The sequence below is a fragment of the Halichoerus grypus genome, chromosome 10 (genome assembly GCF_964656455.1).
Source record: "Halichoerus grypus chromosome 10, mHalGry1.hap1.1, whole genome shotgun sequence".
In the NCBI taxonomy this organism is placed as follows: Eukaryota; Metazoa; Chordata; class Mammalia; order Carnivora; family Phocidae; genus Halichoerus; species Halichoerus grypus.
The window spans coordinates 128,922,381-128,941,072 of NC_135721.1; the positions used below are offsets into that span (position 1 = coordinate 128,922,381).

The window sequence follows — 18,692 nt, forward strand, 5'->3', positions numbered from 1 at the left end:
CGTTCTCCTCTTGGGTGGTCAGGTAGGGCCTCGGGGGGGGGGGGGGGGGCGGGGCTGGACCTAAATGACCTGGGGAAAGAGAGTTCTGGCAGTGGGAACCAAAGGGAAGCTAAAGCCCGAAGGGGCTCCGTGTGCCCTCCAAGCCAGGACAGCAGTGCAGTTGGAGAGGTTGGCTGGTAACAAGTACCTGCAGACACTGGTTAAAAACACATGTTCCCAGGCTCTCGCTGGAGCTTCTTCTGTAAGTCTGGAGTAGAGGCTCAGGAATGTGTATTTTTAAATAAGCACCCAAGATGAATGTTATGAGCAAGTACATTTGAAGAACACTACATAAGAACCCAGTACCACCAACCACCCCCCCGCCACTTCCAAGGGTCTCAGACCAAGTTGGCTGAAGTCAGAAAATAGACTCACAGAGGCAGACAAGGAGACAACAGTGGTCTTCAACGCTAACAGCATGTTAGAATCACCTGGAACACTTTTTCAATGCCTGTGCCTAGGCTTCAGTCCAACCCCCAGGGAACCAGAACATCCAAAGGTATTTTTTTTTAAATGACTTCAGATGAATCCAAAGTGTAGCCAGTGTTGAGAATCTCTGGAGCAGAAGATAGGGTGGGAGAGGTTCTAGGATTCCCGGAGAACCACAACTTGACCTCACGTGGGGAATGACTCAAATCCTTCCCCATGTGCTAGGAAAAATGGAGAATGTGCATCCTTCATGGGGAGCCATCTCCGCTCCATTAAGGGATTTGTGCAAAGCTAGGGATCATCAGAAGAACCATGAGAGACGATGGACTCTGAAAAACAAACTGAGGGTTCTAGAGGGGAGGGGGTTGGGAGGATGGGTTAGCCTGGTGATGGGTATTGAGGAGGGCACGTTCTGCATGGAGCACTGGGTGTTATGCACAAACAATGAATCATGGAACACTATATCTAAAACTAATGATGTAATGTATGGGGATTAACATAACAATAAAAAAATTAAAAAAAAAAAAAAGCTAGGGATCATCATTCATTCCACAAATATTTGCTGAGCACCTGCCAGGTACGTGACATTGCTACAGCTCTTGGAGATGCAGCCATCAACAGGACAGCGTCGCTACCCTCATCATGCTTTTATCCTGGAAGCAAAGAGACACAGCAATGAATAGGGTTTTCCAAATTGCACTTAGACCAGTGGTTCTTAACCCCAGCTACGCATTCGAGCCACCTGGAGAGCTGTTTAAACATTCAATGGCAGAGCCCCACCAGAGACCAGTTATAATCAGAATGTTTGAACGTGGGGCCTGGGCATCAGGGTTTTGTAAAACCTCCCCAGATGCTTCCAGTGTGTGGCCAGGGATGAGAAACACCTGTTTAGCCTCTCCATTTCAAGGGACCCCAGCCTAGCCTCAGGACTTGCCAACTTTCAGAGACTTAGGAAGTACTTTCTGATTGTCAGAGCAGAAAATGATCCTCTTCTTTAATTCCTAATCATAAGCAGAGCGACACTGGGTGTAGCCAACAAATATCTAAGGTTAGCTGATAAATGTAGATGGAGGAGGAGAGAGTGATGACCCAGACTGGGACATTTAGAGCCAAGTATCTAGAAGGAGATGGGTGCTTTTGGGTCCTTATGACAGGACCCAAAGTCCAGACCCTGAAATGTGGTCAGGGATAAACAAAGGAACCGGCCTGCCCTTATGCTGTAGAAAAAAAGAAGGGCTGGTGTCACCCTCCCCTGTCCTTTCTCATCCTCCACCCATAATGATTAAATGCCTCTAATCTAGTGGACATCTGTTGATTTTGCCTACCCGGAATCATTCCCTGCTTCTGATAACAGCATCCCAGGGTGTTCCATTGGGAAACTACTCTTGACACAATTTTGGCAAAACTATCAACCCAGTCGTCCCACCCACCCCTGGCAAAGTGGATGCATGACGAGGCTTGACCAGAGAATTTTATCTCCTTTAGCCTATGAGACCTACTAAGGCAGTGGTCACGACTGCCTCATTCAGACACAGCTTTATGTCCAGTGGATGTGTGGATGGATAGAGGGATGAATGCAAGAGTGGGTGTTTGGATGGATGGATGCATGCATGCATGCATGCATGGATGGATGGATGAAAGAGTGTATGTTTGGATGGATTAATCAATGGATGCATACATAGATCAATTGATCAATTGATGGAAGAATAGATAATAGTAGATGGATCAATCAATGGCTCAATGGAAAAGTGGATGTTTGGATGGAAGGATGGATGGACAGGTGGAAAAAAGTTTAACTCTCCTGTGTAAGTTCCTTAGATTTTAACAACCCCCATTCAGCAGGTAGTCTGCTTGTCCCTCTCCCTCTGCCCCTCCCTATGCTCACAAACACTCTCTCTAAAATAAATAAATTTTAAAAAAATGTAAAAAAAGACTCTAACTGCCTTAGTTTTTCCTCTGAACAGTGGATATATTTTAAAAGCTTCTAACTTTTGGAATCTGCACCCTAACAATCAAGAGTTCTTTGAAGGGAATAGGTTCAGACTAGGCCCTGACCCAAAACAGTTTCTGCTGGAGCAGTGGGAAGTGAGAGGCTTTTCTTCTCAGAGGGCCACCTTGAGGGTGGGGGTTTGGGTTGGGGGGAAGACATATTTTCAATTCCAAAATAAATAATTTGTGCTCTTAGGAGCAAGGACTAGGAGCAGAATGCATGACCTTTATGCATTCAGTGGCCATCCTGGGGGGCGGGGGGTGGGACGGAGGCCTTAACAGTGCAGCTCTGTCAACCTTCTCTCTGCCCCGCGGCTGACCTCCTTGCAGAGGCCCTGGCCTCTTCATTTTTCTCCAGCCTTTCCAACAAAAGTGCAAGGGAAGCCAGCAAAGCCCCTGAGAGCTTGAAACTTCTAGCACGCCTTGGTACTGTCTGGCCCTGTTCCAGGAATTCAGCTCACTTCAACAAGCATTTACCCTAATGTTTAATTGCAAACCGAGGTAAGCACCACGAAGAAAAGAAGAAGGTGCTACACAGCTTGTAACAAGGAAACCTGATACAGATATAGGGAGTTCAGGGAAGGCTTCCCTAGGAGCCAATGTTTCCGCAGAGACCAGAAAGTCATCGAGAAGTTGGCCAGGAAATAGTGAGGGGAAGAACTAACAGCCAGATGGGGAAAGTATGTGCAAAGGCCCTGAGGCTGGAGGAAGTATGACGTGTTGGCGGGACCGAAGGAAGACTGGAGTGGTGGGTGCTCAGGAACCTGAAGAAGGTGTAAGGGAAGGCTGGGAGGTAAGTGGGGCCCTGGAACCATGTGGAGAATTCTGGATATAAGAGCAATGGGGAATACCTGAACAGTATCGGGCAGTGTGTGACAAGACCATGTTCGAGTTTTTAAATAATCGCTTGGGTTCTGTGTGTTGAAGAAACTGGGGTACAAGGCTTGAAGTGGGATGATCAGTTAGGAAGCGCCTATAGCCATGGGGGCAAGGGGTACTGGGAGTGTGGCTTTCGGGGTGGTGGTAAAACCAGCAACAGGACACAAAAGACACACACATGTACCCTTGTCCTTGGTCCACACTTGAGTTATCTCTTTTCCTCTTCTAGGCACAGTCTGATTCCACCTGAACACGAATGTCAGAGGAACACTGGTCCTGGGCTCTGAGCCCCGAGGCCCATTCAGGTGGGCCCTGCGGGTACCCTCTACCCACAGCTCTGCCCTCCCTTCTATCTTCTGGCAGAAAGCTCATCTTCATCTGCAGCCCGGACCTCTCCCCTTACATCCGGGGGCACGCGTCCGGCTGCCAACCCAACCTTCCGCGCAGGGGTCCAACAGGCATCCCAAAGTGACCATGTCCGCACCAAGCCCTGGGACGCTCTGAAACCTCTCTTCTCCCACTAGTCCCAGCTCAACTCTCACACTCCCCCCACCCCCCATTCATCCAGTTCTCTGACCAAAATCCAAGGAATGGTCTGTGATCCCTCTCGTTTTCTCACACACACAGGCAAACCCACAGCAAATCTGGGCATCTCTATCCTCAAAATGTAACGTAGACCCAACCGTTTCTCACCAGCCTCCCACCCGAACAAGCCACTTCCCCACACAACTGCAGTCGCCTCCTCCCTGGTCTTGCTACTTCCACTTTGCCTTTACACAGAGTGGCCACAAGCAGCCTCTCAAAATATGGATCCCGTAAATCCTCCTGGGGCTTCCCATTAAGTTTAGAATTAAATACAAACACGTCAGCCTACAAAGCCCTGGATAAGCTGCCTCCAGCCCCAGCTCTCTTTGACTACCATCTGTCGCCATTCACCCCTTCTCTTACTCCTTCTGCCACCCTGCTCATCCACCCGCTCCTTGATAATGCCAAGCACAGCCCCACCTCAGGGCCTTTGCACCTCCTCCTCCTATGGATATTTGCCTGGTCACCCCCTCACTTTGTTCATGCCTCAGCTCAAATGTCACCTCCTCAGAGAGGCCTTCCGTGACCACCCCAATAAAAATAGCGCCCCCTAGCCTTCTCTGTCCCCACAGCCAGCTTTGTGTTCTCACGGCCTTTATCTCTACAGTATATTGTACTCATGTGTCTATCTGTTCACCTGTTGATTGCCTGTTCTCACTTGAATGTAAGCCCCACAGGGGCAAGGCTGTGTGTCTGCTCTGATCACTGCTATATCTGGGGTTGTCAGATTTAGCAGATGAAAATACAGGACACCCAGTTAAGTTTGGAGTCTAGACGGACAACACATTTTTTTTTTAGTGTAAGTATGTTCCATATATTATATGGGACACATTTAAGCTAAAAATGATTCATTGTTTGAAATTCAAAGTTACCTGGGCATCTTGTATTTCTGTCTGGCCACTCTGGCTATATCCTCAGATTCTAGAATAGTACCCAGCATGTGGCAGGTAGTCACTAAAAGGCAGCTGAAGGAATGAATGAAGGAACAGTGCCGAACGGAACTTCCCCCTTAGAGATCAATCCAACAGGAGCTTGTACCAGGAGGAGCCCCTGGGTCCCCACTTTCCTCAGTTTATTGGGACTCATCAGGGATGTCCTGAAATCTGGTGTTTTGCACAACTGATGACCCAGCCTCTAGCGTGGTTACAATACCTGTAATCATTTTTATATAAAAACATTGCATCTGACTCAGTGGCTTTAGGGAAATTCTGCCTGTACATGTTTTTATGAAAGAAAGAAAGAAGAAAGAAAAAGAGAAAGAAAGAAAGAAAGAAAGAAAGAAAGAAAGAAAGAAAGAAAGAAAGAAAGAAAGAAAGAAAGAAAGAAAGAAAGAAGAAAGAAAGAAAAAGAAAGAAAGAGAAAGGAAGGAGAAAAAGTACTTCTAGAATATATGTTGTGTTACAGAAAATATGTGCTTGGGGTTATTATAACAAGACTGGTACATCTGAATCCAGTCACCACTGCCCCCAAACCACTGACCTCCCTGAAGGACAATGGTACCCACAGGCGTGAAAACACAAATGTCTGGCCAAGGTTGGGGTGACCTAGTGGTGGAAGATGAAACATCCCCGAGCTGGGAGGCCCAGGATCCAAACCAAGTTCTTCCTCTAACTCATTCTGCAACCTTTAAGCAAGTCACCTGGCCTTTCTGTGCCTCAGTTTCTCCATCTGTAAAATGGGGGGATGAACTGGTCATACCTGAGCCCCCGTTCTGGCTCTAATATTCAAGGATTCTTTAACGCTCCCCGAGTGGCCTCCAGGGTCATCTTCATGGGTGTACAACCTGGGCTGTCATACAGGACCCCGTGCTCAGAAGGACCCCGCACTTGACTTAATGCTCTGCTGTCATAAGATTCTTAATTTTTTAACACAGGGCTGCACTTTCCCTTTGCGCCGGGCCCCGCAAATGACACACCAAGGCATGATGGCAGACTACAATGAATAAGTCACAAATTCTCATCACAAACTCCACGTGCTGACAACACCCACTGTAATCAGAGCTTGACTATAAAATGTAGGCACTGAAACATTTTTAAGTCTGATCCAAAAAGCAGGAACATTCTTTTTTTTTTTTTTTTTTTTAAAGATTTTATTTATTTATTTGACAGAGAGAGACACAGCGAGAGAGGGAACACAAGCAGGGGGAGTGGGAGAGGGAGAAGCAGGCTTCCCGCGGAGCAGGGAGCCCGATGTGGGGCTCGATCCCAGGACCCTGGGATCATGACCTGAGCCGAAGGCAGACGCTTAACGACTGAGCCACCCAGGCGCCCCAGCAGGAACATTCTTTACCAGGTTCCAGAAACAATCCCACCTCGACTCCAGCACATCCTGGGATAATCACCCCACATGCTATTATAATTTATAGATGGATGCGTTTGATTCCCCCAGGCCTGGAACGCAGATAAGGCAAATGCGTCTAGACTCAAGAGAGCGCCAAGTAGGGCGCCCGGGTGGCTCAGTCGTTAAGCGTCTGCCTTCGGCTCAGGTCATGATCCCAGGGTCCTGGGATCGAGCCCCACATCGGGCTCCCTGCTCGGCGGGAAGCCTGCTTCTCCCTCTCCCACTCCCCCTCCTTGTGTTCCTGCTCTCGCTATCTCTCTCTCTGTCAAATAAATAAATAAAATCTTTAAAAAAAAAAAAAAGAGCGCCAAGTAACTCAGCAATCGATGAAATGATATTTCCATAACATGTTTTTAAAAATCAAAACGAATGCAAAAAAAAAAAAAAAAAAAGAAAGGATCCTTGGTGAGCAAACTATGACAATCCTAATAAAGACAGAATGATTAGTAACAGGGCTGTGCAGAGCCACACCGGAGCCTGAGGCAAAAAGGAAAAATGAGTAATACTGATCCTGTCTTTATTTAAAATTCTTATTTTTATTTTTGGTTCAGCATGCATGGATTTTTGACATTAATTTTGATTTTTAAAATACTACATTAAAATATTACTCATCTCGATTCCGGAGTCTTTTGGCGTTCCCTTCTATTCTGCCTTCCCACCAAAGCCATTCTCAGGAATGAGCTCCTTATGAATCGGGGAAACAAGACAGTTTGAGAGCTGACTTTTACTCCAATCTGACACCCACAGGGTCTTTTAAAGCCTGCACAGGACTTCTCTGCCGTGAGAAAACAATTCTCCAGGAGAGGATTGCTGCAAAAGGCAGTGGGTTGAAGCCAGCTGCCTCCCGTGCAGACATTGACCGTGCGGGCTCCAAGAGAGTTCTACTAAAAGCCCGAACCTGAATCCAGGTGTGGAATGTGCGAAGATGCTCCATTTGACAGCAGCAGAAATCACAGGTTTGCCGTACAGCTCAGCCAAATCCATCGTGCAGGCCCATTGTGTTTGGCCTGCTTGGGCGTTTTTTTAAATCCAAACTAACATTTTTAAATTGGGAGATTTGGGGGCGCCTGGATGGCTCAGTCGGTTAAGCATCTGCCTTCGGCTCAGGTCATGATCCCAGGGTCCTGGGATTGAACCTGTGGCTCCCTCTCCCTCTGCTGCTCCCCCTGCTTGTGTTTGCTCTCTCTCTCTCTGTCAAATAAATAAATAAAATCTTTAAAAGAAAATAAATTGGGATATTTTACATAAAAATCCCAATTTCCAGTATCTCCTAAAAACCCGGAAGATCTGGCCACAGCAGGTCCACAGTCCCACGTGGACCAGTCGGCTGGAGCAGAGTAGGAGCTCCTCCCTTCAGATGCTTCTGTTGCTCTCAGGCCACCACCCAGCAGGCCCGTGTCCTCATGAGCATGTGAGCGTGAGACCCTGGCTTCCAGGCTCTTGACCCGTCCTGCCTGGTCCCTGCTCACCCAGCATGTCCTGGTTGCGTTTCTCCTTTTCATTCCTTGCTTTATAGCATATTCCCCTCTGCCTCCTGAAACTGATCCTTAGCAGGGGAGCATGTCGGCAAACTCACCTTCCTCCTAAACCACTGCACTTGCCTTTGATTAAGCATGAGGAGCCGCCATCGCTCTGCCCGGGAAGCTTCATCTACTGAAGCAGAGCCTTAACGGGCAGGCACGGCCGGTTGGCTAGTTAGGGGATGAAGGGTTGGTTAGTCTCTGCCCACCCCCACAACCATTCTCAACCATCTGCCTTCTCCCCCCTGTCACCCAGGCCGTCCGCCTAGATGCCTCTGCCCCCCAGTATTGCATTTCACATCTCCATTCTCTCCCCTGCTATAGTCTTCACAGACTGGAACATCCGTGTTGACTTCGCACTCTTTGAAGTCAGGGAGTGAGGAGGACAGCAAGCTGACTTCAGGGACTTCACAGCGACTCTCTGGCACGACCCTGCTACCCTTCGGCACGACCACACCCTGGCCCCCCAATGAAACCACATGGCGTTTGTTTCTCTCTTGCATTCCTCTGTCAAAACCATCACTAGATTTCACTTAAACCTTTAGTTACTTAGCCATATACATGGCTTCCCATATGATTGGGTCTCCCCAAGTGTACAAAAAGAAAAATCTTGATCTGACTTTCAAATGCAAACAAGCGGGTCTTTCTATATCTTGGATTTTCTCCATAACATCTAGCTGGTGCCTTGCCCCCAGTGGAACCTCCACACACACCACTGGGCTTCCTGGTTCAGCGACTGAAGTAGGCCACCCAGAACCTACAGAAAAGACCCTAGAGATTTGGTGGACAATGGACAGACTTGAAGGTTGTGAGGCTGAAGGAAAGTACTAACTTGAACTTAAAACAATAAATGAAGTGGCAGCTAGCATGAACTGACCGCTTTCTCTACGCTGATCTTTATACCTCCAAGCACCCCCCCACCCTGCCATGCGTAAGGATTACCATTATCCACGTTTCAGTTAAGGAAACTAGGCACGGAGTGGGTCGTGATGTTACTTCTAAAGTCACAGATGCCACCACGGAAATGGTTTTGTCCCACACAAGTCTGATACTCATTACTGCGTCACACTGTTCTTTGGTTATTAGCTAAGGGCAGATTTGCTAAGGGACATTTTGGACCAAGATGAAACGCTGAAAAATGTCTTGTGATTCCCAATGATAGCAGAGGGTGAAGGAGGGGCCCACATGGGGCATCTAGGCTGGGCCGAGAGGAAGATGTGTCTAAAGTGGTTCGTATTTTTCACAAAATTAATGGCATCTACCCCCGGGGCCAAAGGCATGGACCATTCCTGCAGGACCCCAGGGCTCCAGGGAACATAGTGTGAGAACCACAAAGGAGAGCACTCTGTGGACTGGAAACCACCTCTCCCCACCTCCTCTGCCCTGTGCTGGTCCCAGCCACCACCATCTCCCACCCAGGCCACCGAAATGGGCACCCATCTGCATTCTGAGCACCTACTCTTACCAGCTAGAGGCTGTTCTCCACTTAATGGTCAGTATGATCCTTTGAAAAGATTAACGAGACCACACCCTGTGCACTTAAAATTCCCCTAGTGTCTCCCCATTACCCTGAGAATGAACTTCAGACTGCTCCCGCCCTGGCTTGCCTCCCTGATCTCATCTTCTATCGTGCTCCCCTCCACCTTTGGGTTCCAGCCTCCAGCCATACAGGCTTTCTTGCTGTTCCCTGAATGTTCCAAGCACATCTCTCTCCTCGGGGCCTCCTCCTTCTGCCTGGATGCTCTTCCCCCAGACATTCAGAGGGCAGTGAAAAAGACATCTCTTTAAAGAGGAAGGGGCCATTCAGTCTGAATCAGCAATCCCTACTGTGTGGGTTAAATTGTGTCTTTTCCCAAAAATATATTCAATTCCTAACCCCAGGTACCTGCGAATGTGATCTTATTCGGAAATAGGGCCTTTGCAGATGTCATCAAGTTAGGATGAGCTCATTAGAGCTAAAGGCTGGAATCCAATGACTGGTACCCTTATGGAAAGAAGAGAGGACACACATACACACAAGGCAGGCGGCCACGTGAGAGCAGATACCGAGACCGGAGGGATGCATCTACAGGGATTGCCAGGAGCCGCCAGAAGCTGGAAGAAACGAGAAAGGATCCTCCCCTAGATCCTTCGGAGAGATCATGGCCCTGTTGACCCCTTGATTTCAAACTTTTAGTCTCCAAAAATGTGAGAGAATAGATTTCTGTTGTTTTAAGCCACCCAGTTTGTGGTAACTTGTGATGGCAGCCATAGGAAACGAATATTCCCACCCACCACACATGCATGCACACACACATGCGCGCACATATACATGCATACACACACATACATACACATACACGCATGCGCACATGCACGCGCACACGTATATACAACGTACATGCATGTACATACACAAATACACACGCACATACATATACGTGCACACACGCACACACATATACATACAGTCATACACATGCACACATGCACACATATACATGCATACACACACTCACACATACATACACATACACGCATGCGCACATGCACGCGCACATGTATATACAACGTACATGCATGTACATACACAAATATACATGCACACATATATATGTGCACACGCACACACATATACATACAGTCATACACATGCACACATACACGTGCATACACACACTCACACATACATACACATACACGCATGCACACATGCACGCGCACACGTATATACAACGTACATGCATGTACATACACAAATATACACGCACACAAATATACGTGCACACACGCACACACATATACATACAGTCATACACATGCACACATGCACATGCATACACACATGCACACACATATACGCATGCACACATACACTCACACGCATATACACAATATACACATACACATATACATATGCAAATACACGTGTACAGTATACATGCAAACATGCACGCACAAACACATGCACACACATATACACACATACAGCCATACCTGTACACACATACGCATGCACGCACACAAATATACATGCATACCCATATACACATGCATGCACATATATGCACATACACACATACACATATACGTGTGTAACTCCTGCGTGCATACACTCATACACCCACACATGTACACATACACTTGCACACACACATACACACATGTATGCACGCATATGCACATACACATGCACACATATACATACACACATACACACACAAACGCATGCATGGATACATATATGCAAACATGCACACCCTACCACACGCACACATATGCATGCACACACACGCATGCACACACGCACACACATGCACACACATGCATATGTGCATACACCAGGCCATTCACAGCTCTGTGCTCCTATTTGAGTCTTTAGCATTTGACTCCATTTGAAACTATCTTGGATGTTCCCAGGCTCACTTGCTTGGTGTTTGCCTCACGAGGGCAGGCTCTGTCTCATTCACTGCCCTTTCCCTAAGTGCTCTAAAACTGTTGATGAAAATGAATGAAATGGTCAAGGGAGCCCCTAAGCGGGGGTGAGAATGAGGCGGGCCGTGAGGAAAGGTGTAGTGAGGCTGGCACGGGCCGAGGGAAGGCCCGAAGGGCGTGTGTGCGGAGGAGCGGAGTGGGTCTGACTGGCCCCGGCAGCAGCGCCAGTCACCAAAGAGAGCTCCGGCCTCCAAGAGAGGCCTTGAGGACATGGACCCCTGGGACAGCCCCACTGTGCTGGAAAGAACCAGAAACGGTGGGAAGGGGAGCTGCCTGAAGTTACTGAGTAGCCCAGAGAGTTAAAGCAGAAGGAAGGAGAAGACCCCCGCCCACAGCCCCCTGCTCCCCATGATGTGGAGGGCGGGGTCCTTTAGGCACCACAGCCCCCCTCTCCCGCTCACCATCTTGCTGGGTGGTCCTGATGCCGGAAGCAGGGGACACGAGACTGTGGGGCCCTGAAATGCCAAGCTTGGGTCTGGGCCTGCCCTCGAAATGCCTTGACCATCCCCAGCTCGGTTTCCTCATCTCTAAACGGGGATCATATTCTATACCAGCCTCTTGGGGGTTTTGTGAGAAGCCACCGAGGTAATATGGGGAAAGGGCTTGGCCAGACAGAATGTGCAGGAAAGGGAAAACACAGCCCCTTGTTGTTAGGATCATTCAGCCTAACAGGCAGCGACAGGGCAGAGTGGGTTGCGTCCAAGCTCTGTGACTTAGCCGTGTTACCCTGGGGGGTGACTGTGCTTCCTTGTGCGAGATGGGCATGGTAGCTGCCAGGCTGGTGTGAGGTTAATGAGGTGGCACAGGGGAGAGCCTTAGGATGGTGCCTGGCACGTCGTTGGCAGTCCAGAAGTGGTGGTCTTTGGGGCCGATTCTTTGCAGACAACAGCATGAAAGCATGTGCCTGTTGGATGGCCCAGGAAGAATCCCGTTTAGGTCTCTAGCCTTTGGTGGGAAAACGTGGAAGTCAAAGGCCACCGTCATTGTGAAAAAGAGAACAAAGAGAGTGAGCCAAAAAGCAGGCACAGCGCTCCCGAGTTTAAGTCTTAGTTCTGTGGCCTTAGCAGATCACATTACCCCCCCAACTGTGCGTCATCCATTCATCCATCTGTCATCCATTCAGCCATTAAACACAAATTACTGAGCACCTACTAAGTGCCGGGTACTGGTCAAGGCCCTGGGGCCACAGGAGTGAACAAGACAGCTGTGGTTTCTGCTTCCTGGAGTTGAAGTCTGAAAGAAGACACAGATGAAGCATGGCCAGTTACCCCCAGTGTGACCAGCACAGGATGGGGTAGCACAGGGCGGGGGCCTCCAATCCAGTCTGGGCGGTCAGAGACTCACATCCCTGTTCTAACAAAGGAACAAAAATAGAAACCTGCCTGGCTTCTTCCGGGCGAGATGTGAAATACTCCATCACTCACGTTAGTAGTCAGGGAGATTGATCCAAGGCGAAAATGCGAGAGAAAGCACTTGGTACCTGGCTTTTTAGTTTGGATTTGGGGGGGGGGGCGGGGTGTAGGGTAAATATTGAACTAACAAATTATACAGTAATAATGACAGCAATTATTTATGAAGTGGGTACTTTGAGGGTCGTATTGTTTATTAAAAGATTGAAACTCTCCAAAGATTAATAAATCATTGCCGTCATCCCCTCTAAGGGTCTCTGCTGTCTTGGGACCTTCCCCGCCATTCAGCAAACAAAGGGTTAAAACCTGGGCCAGCAGGGGAGTCTGTTGGGACCCTGGCCCTGCTGTTCTGATTGGTTGATGCTCAGTTATTAACTATTACTCCACATATTATGACGGTCATCCTTTTATCCGCGGAGTAGTTGAGACACAGGAAAGTGAAGTAAGTTACCTGCCTGAGGTCATGCAGATAGCAAGTGGCAGAGCCCAAATTTGAACTCAGATCACTCAGATCTCAAGCTATTGGCTTCTCCAGTGTAGAAGTGTCCTGGGCCCCATCATAGACACAGAAATAGACCTGGCCCTGTCCTAAAGGGGTGTACGACCCAATTAAGGAACGTTTGCAATAAAGGTAGTCGGAGGAGCGTCTGGGAAAATGAGTGTTTCTCTCTGAAGTTCTAGGGAAGGAAGGAGAGACCTGAAGGTCTTGCTGGAGGTGGGCTGAGGGGGATTGACAGAAGGGCTTAGCCAGGCGGAGGGGCCCTTGGAAGGGTCTCTGACCAGTGCAGGCAGAAGGCAGTGCTGGCTTAAGAGCCTCCTGGCCGCCTGGGGACTGTTCTTCCTCTACTGGACGTGGACACATCACACCTTCGTTCCCCTGAGGCAAGGCAAGAAGCCCCCCCCATTCACCCTACAACTGAAAAAAAAATCAGCTGCTGCCTCAGTTTCCCTGACTCTACTGACGATGCTTGTACCCTTCACCTCCTCCCACACTGCTCTCTTTCCCTTCCAGGATACGTCAGGGAACAACGTGGTACTGCAAAAAGAACCCAGGACCAGGGTCCGGTCTGCCTCCGCTCCCTCATCTGTCAAACGGTGTTATGAAGAACTGGGATAATATGAATGAGTTCCAGAGGCAACAGAGCATATGGTCAAGAGGCTGGATTCAAATTATGGCTCCTCCACTTCCCTGCTGGGTAACGGTTGGCAGTTACTTCACCTCTCTGGGCTTCACTCCCCTCCTCCGTGAAGGAGACAATAATTGTACTTACCACGCACGTACTTGCACCAGGCATCGTGCTGCTAACCTGCTCTGTGACCTCAGACAAAGTAGCTCTCTTGGTCCTCAACTGTCAGGCAATAATAACCTTTAGTGTGTGTTTACCTCATGTTCAGCACAGAGGTGAGGGTTTCGTGTGCACGATTTCATGGGACGCTCATGACAACCCCCCCGGGGTCCCCACCATCGTTATTCCCTGGTGCAGCTGAGGAAACAGGCTTTAGAAGCCATGATCTTAGCCCAACCTGTGCCACTGGGAAGCTCCAATAAGTTAAAAGAGTACCTTGAGAGATTTAAAGCACCGCATCCCTTCAAAGAATTTTTGCTGTGAAATCCCGCGTCTATGTCACCGTGTTGTTGTTTTGCATCTTTAACCAAGTTGACCAAGTGCTGACTTGCGAGCATGACACCATAGTAGGGGCTTTACCTGTGTTACCTCACTGAATCTCACAGCAACTTATAAGGGAGACATTATTATTGGCCCCATTTCACAGATGTAGAAACCGAGGCACAGAGTGGTTAAGTCACTTGCCCAAGATCACACAGTTGCAATGTGGCCAAGCAGGAATTCTAATCCAAGCAGAAGACTGGGAGTTTGGGTCTGGGAGTGAGCAGAGCTCATCCTGGGTTTGTTCATTCCTAAAATACTTTCCATCATCCCCCTTCAGATAGAACTGAACACACCTCTTTCAGCTCTTCAGTCTTTCCCAGGACCTTGACCCGGAGCTGCACAGCAAGGTCAGTATTTTCTTACCATGCAAATATTTCTATTCACTATTGCTGCCCCGCCCATCTGCATGCACACTTCAGGTCTGTTCCTAGGCTCCTGGCGGTGTATGAGTTTCAGGGGCCATTCGGTTTTTCCCTCAGGAGACCCCGATGCAGGACACGGCTGAAGCCCTCATGTCGGTTGTCTTTGATGCCTGGAATTGTATTCTGTGTGCCCAGCTGCCTTGGCATGCCAAGTGTGGTTTGCCGGGAACAATGTGGTACCCTGTCTCCCACATGCATACACACACACTGGCACGCACATACTCACAATCCCTGCACACATGAGCTTGGGCCGGGGAGGGAAGGCAATGCACGTGCACACCCAAAATACACATACTTCAAAACCTGGAGAGAGGAGCAAGTTCATAAACCCAGAGCAGAGGTGTAGCCACCCCAATAAAATGTAAGGCTTGTGTTAGATCACACAGTGAAACAGAAGCCCAATTTCTCCTCCAAACTCTGTTTCTCTCTCTCTTTCTGATAGAGCTAAATGTGGCATTAGTCTGTCCCCACTCCCACCCCCACCATCATAACATCAAACACCATTTTCCGGTACGTATGACAGTAAAAACCAATTCGTGTCCATAAGGGATCTGTCAGCTGGCTGAGGGTATCGCTTTTACAGACGATACGCCGTGCTGGTGATGTCTTGTGGTCATTGCTGTCATAAGCTTGGCCACTGGCAGAGGACAGGATAAACTGGTACCCGTAAAAATGTTCAAAGCATTGGCAGGGTCTTGCTTTCAAAAGTGCAACTCAGCTAAAAATATACGCCACTGAGGTCCGCTGTGGCAAAGCACACCATTTACCTAACCCAAGGCATTTGGCCTCATTCGGGTTTAAAAAAAAAAAAAGAAAAAGCCCTTCAGGTTTATTTACTGAAATTGTCATTTCTTTTCCCCCAGAACTTTAATCAGCCACACAGAGCACAAAACCTACATTCAACTCCGATTTTATGACACGAGGCTAACTCCTCCTACGCATATTTATTTCACTTAACTCTTGCAGTCCTGCCGGCTGGGCAGTGCCCCCCCGCTGCACGCGGGGCTGGCCTCTGAAAAACGCATCACATTGCCTGGGTCCCGCTCTTAAAGCCCGCTTCATTAGCGTGCAGCCTAAAGCCCTCCGCAATCCCAACCAGATGGTTATTTTCATATCATATTCTTATACGTTAAGCCCCTCCCGTAAGATCCAAATAGTATGATTCCAGGGCTAACTCCAAGAGGAGGGGGAAAGACAGAAACGCGGAAAGCAGAGTGTAATCAGATCGCCAAACAAACTGATGGTACATTGCACTTAAAAGGGGGGGGCCGGAGGACTGTATCCAACAGGCACATCAAAAAGGGGGAAAGAAAGTTGTTTAAATGTCCCCGGGTATCTGCTGCTCTGTTAAAAAGCAAAATCCTCATAACTATATCTATTATACAGTCAAATGTCAAGCGTGTTCTCCTAAAAGAAGAAAAAAAGCTAAATGATGATGATGATGATGGTGATGATGATGATGATGATGCAGTGGAATGGCATCTGCTGTCAGAAGCCCAGGGCTGGAAGGGTTAAGCAGCCAGCGGGTAGTAGCACGAATCTCTCCCACTGTGCCACGGAGGGGACAGTCCTTATGACAGAGCTGCCCAGGGAATCCCGCCTGGGGACGCCTTACTGCCCCCCGCAGAGTGGCCTCAAGCCGGCTGCCGGGGTCTCCCCTCCTTGGCCAGGACGAGGGCCCCTCTCCTCCTGCCCCTCTACCTGCGCGCCTAGGAGACCGCAGTCCCCGGGCCTCCCCGCGACCTCAGCCGGGAGCTCAAAGCGCTGCCCGAAAGGAGCAGAAGGGACAGGGCTGGGACGCGGGAGGAGGAAAAGACGGAACCAGAAGGCGAGTCGCTTACCTTGGTCCACAGACCCCATGATGCGGAGGGGATGGCAGTGCCCCGGTCTGAACGCAGCCTCTCTCTGCATCTGGAGGGGATGGGGGCTCAGCGCGCCGTGGGAGAGGGAGAGCCGCGGGGGCCGTCCTCCCTAAAGCATGCTCGCCGGGCTGCCCCGGCCCAGGAGCCTGCGAGCGGCCCGGGAGCTGCGCGCCTGCCGCCTCCGGGCTCGGGCTCCGGCTCCCGGCTCCCGGCTCCCGGCTCGGGCTCCGGCTCGGTCTCCCGGCTCCCGGCTCGGGCTCGGGCTGGGGCTCGGGCTCCGGCTCCCGGCTCCCGGCTCCCGGCTCCCGGCTCCCACCTCCCGCTCCCGCTCCTGCTCCCGCTCCCGCTCCCGGCGCGGCTGGGCGCTCGGGCTTACTCGAGAGGGAACGCGACTTCCTTCCCCGCGCTCCGTGTTTATAGGCTTTCAATGCAGTAAAATAACGGGATTCCCTCACTGTTTCCTCCTGTTTATCCAGCGCCATGGAAACCGCTGGATCCCGGCCATCTCCAAAACTAAGGGCTTTCCTGCAAACTTCACACTCAGGAATCCATGACGTCGCCTCCTCCGCGGCCAGCCAGCTCCGTGGCTCCCTCGGCCGCCAGCACAAGTCCCTGATTGTTCGGGAGAAAAGTCGGGGAGAGGGAGCAGGGGCGGGCAGCGGCGAGGACAAGGGGTGGGGGCTTGCAGGAGCCCCGCGGCCGTCTGCAAGGATGGCCCGGCCACCGCCTTCCCTAGCCCGCCGCAGCTCTTAGCAAACCGTGCCCCCCACGACTCCCAGGCCCCCCGTTTTGCAAGCAGGCCTCTCCCGGAGCGAGCTGCCCGGGGCTCAAACCCACAGCCCAGGTGCTCAAGGCCCCTGGACACTGACCCAGGGGCCCTTCCAGGTCCCTGGGGCCTCTCTGGCTGCCCCAATTTTTTTGTCTTCGGGGATGGTGGGGAGGAGGGAGGGGAGGAGAAAGGGGAGGGGAGGAGGGGGGAGGAGGGAAAAGAAATAAATAACGGTGCCTTGTGTCAACTCTCCAACTCCAAGATTTTTTTTTTCTTGAAGAGTTTATTTTTAGATTCATTTAGAAAACCCAAGGTTTCCAGTGATGCTCAGAGGCCCCAGCAATAAGGAAATGGCCACAGAGACGCGGGAACCAGGCAACCCATGTGTTTACACATGCTCTGAATAAACAGGAAAATAAAGGGAAGGGATGTCGTGAACTTTGCACACTCCCCAGAAGAAGGTCCGTGGGATGCCACGCGTGGCTCCCATCAATGGGCCACAGACCCCGGTAGGTGTGTCGGGGTGGGGGAGGTGCCGTTGTCAAGATGCTCTTTCTCAGTGTCGCCCAGCTCGGCCTCTCACCGGCACGCCAGGTGCGAGACACTCCGGGCCCAGAGATAAAACGCCAGCTTTGACAGTGGTCCTGCAGATACTGTTGATCAGCCTGTGGGTGGCACCAAGGCCGGTGACTCATCGGCACCCCCACCCCCTCGCAGACAGACTGGAACTTTAAGAGCACTGGGAGTTGCTGGCTCCATCTGGGGGACCACTCTGTTTTCCAGGCCTCGGCTCTCAGACACGACCACTTCTGCTGCAGATGCCGACCCTCGAAGAGCCACTGGGGAAAGCCCTCAGCCCCGCCCAGCCTCACCCCCCCACCTCGCCTGGAAGCGGGCATCAACCCGCGGGGCCTCCAGCGGTCGGATGTACGGGTCTCCGGGCCCCCCTCCTGTGCGCCCGGCCTTGTACTCCCTTACCTTGAATTCCTTGCAGCCGCCCCGCAAGCAGGGGGTCCTTCTCCCCCACTTTCCAAAAGGGAAACCGAGGCACACCGAGGGCAGATGAACTTACCTGTTGCTTTACTTGGCAAATACTGGAGTGCAGCCCGTAAGGCAGGGAGGAGATTCTTTTCAGTGAGCCTATTGAGGAAGCTCGATTCCCTGAGGACTCTGCACCCCCTCATCAGAGGCAAGAACAGGGTGACCAACCGTCCTGGTGTGCCGGGATTGAGGAGGTTCCCAGGATGCAGGACTTTCAGTTTCAAAACTGGGAGAGTCTTGGGCAAGCCGACACAAGTTGGTCAT

At 50.4% G+C, this 18,692-nt stretch overlaps 1 protein-coding gene across 1 annotated transcript in view; it reads right to left on the minus strand.

Moving 5' to 3' along the window:
• Window positions 1–16,913, minus strand: part of NFATC2 (nuclear factor of activated T cells 2) — a 156,904-nt gene extending 139,991 nt beyond the window's left edge. The window contains exon 1 of the mRNA XM_036064696.2: window positions 16,598–16,913. The gene's annotated coding sequence lies outside the window, so the exon portion shown is untranslated. The remainder of the gene's footprint in view (window positions 1–16,597) is intronic.
• Window positions 16,914–18,692: the final 1,779 nt, after the last annotated feature.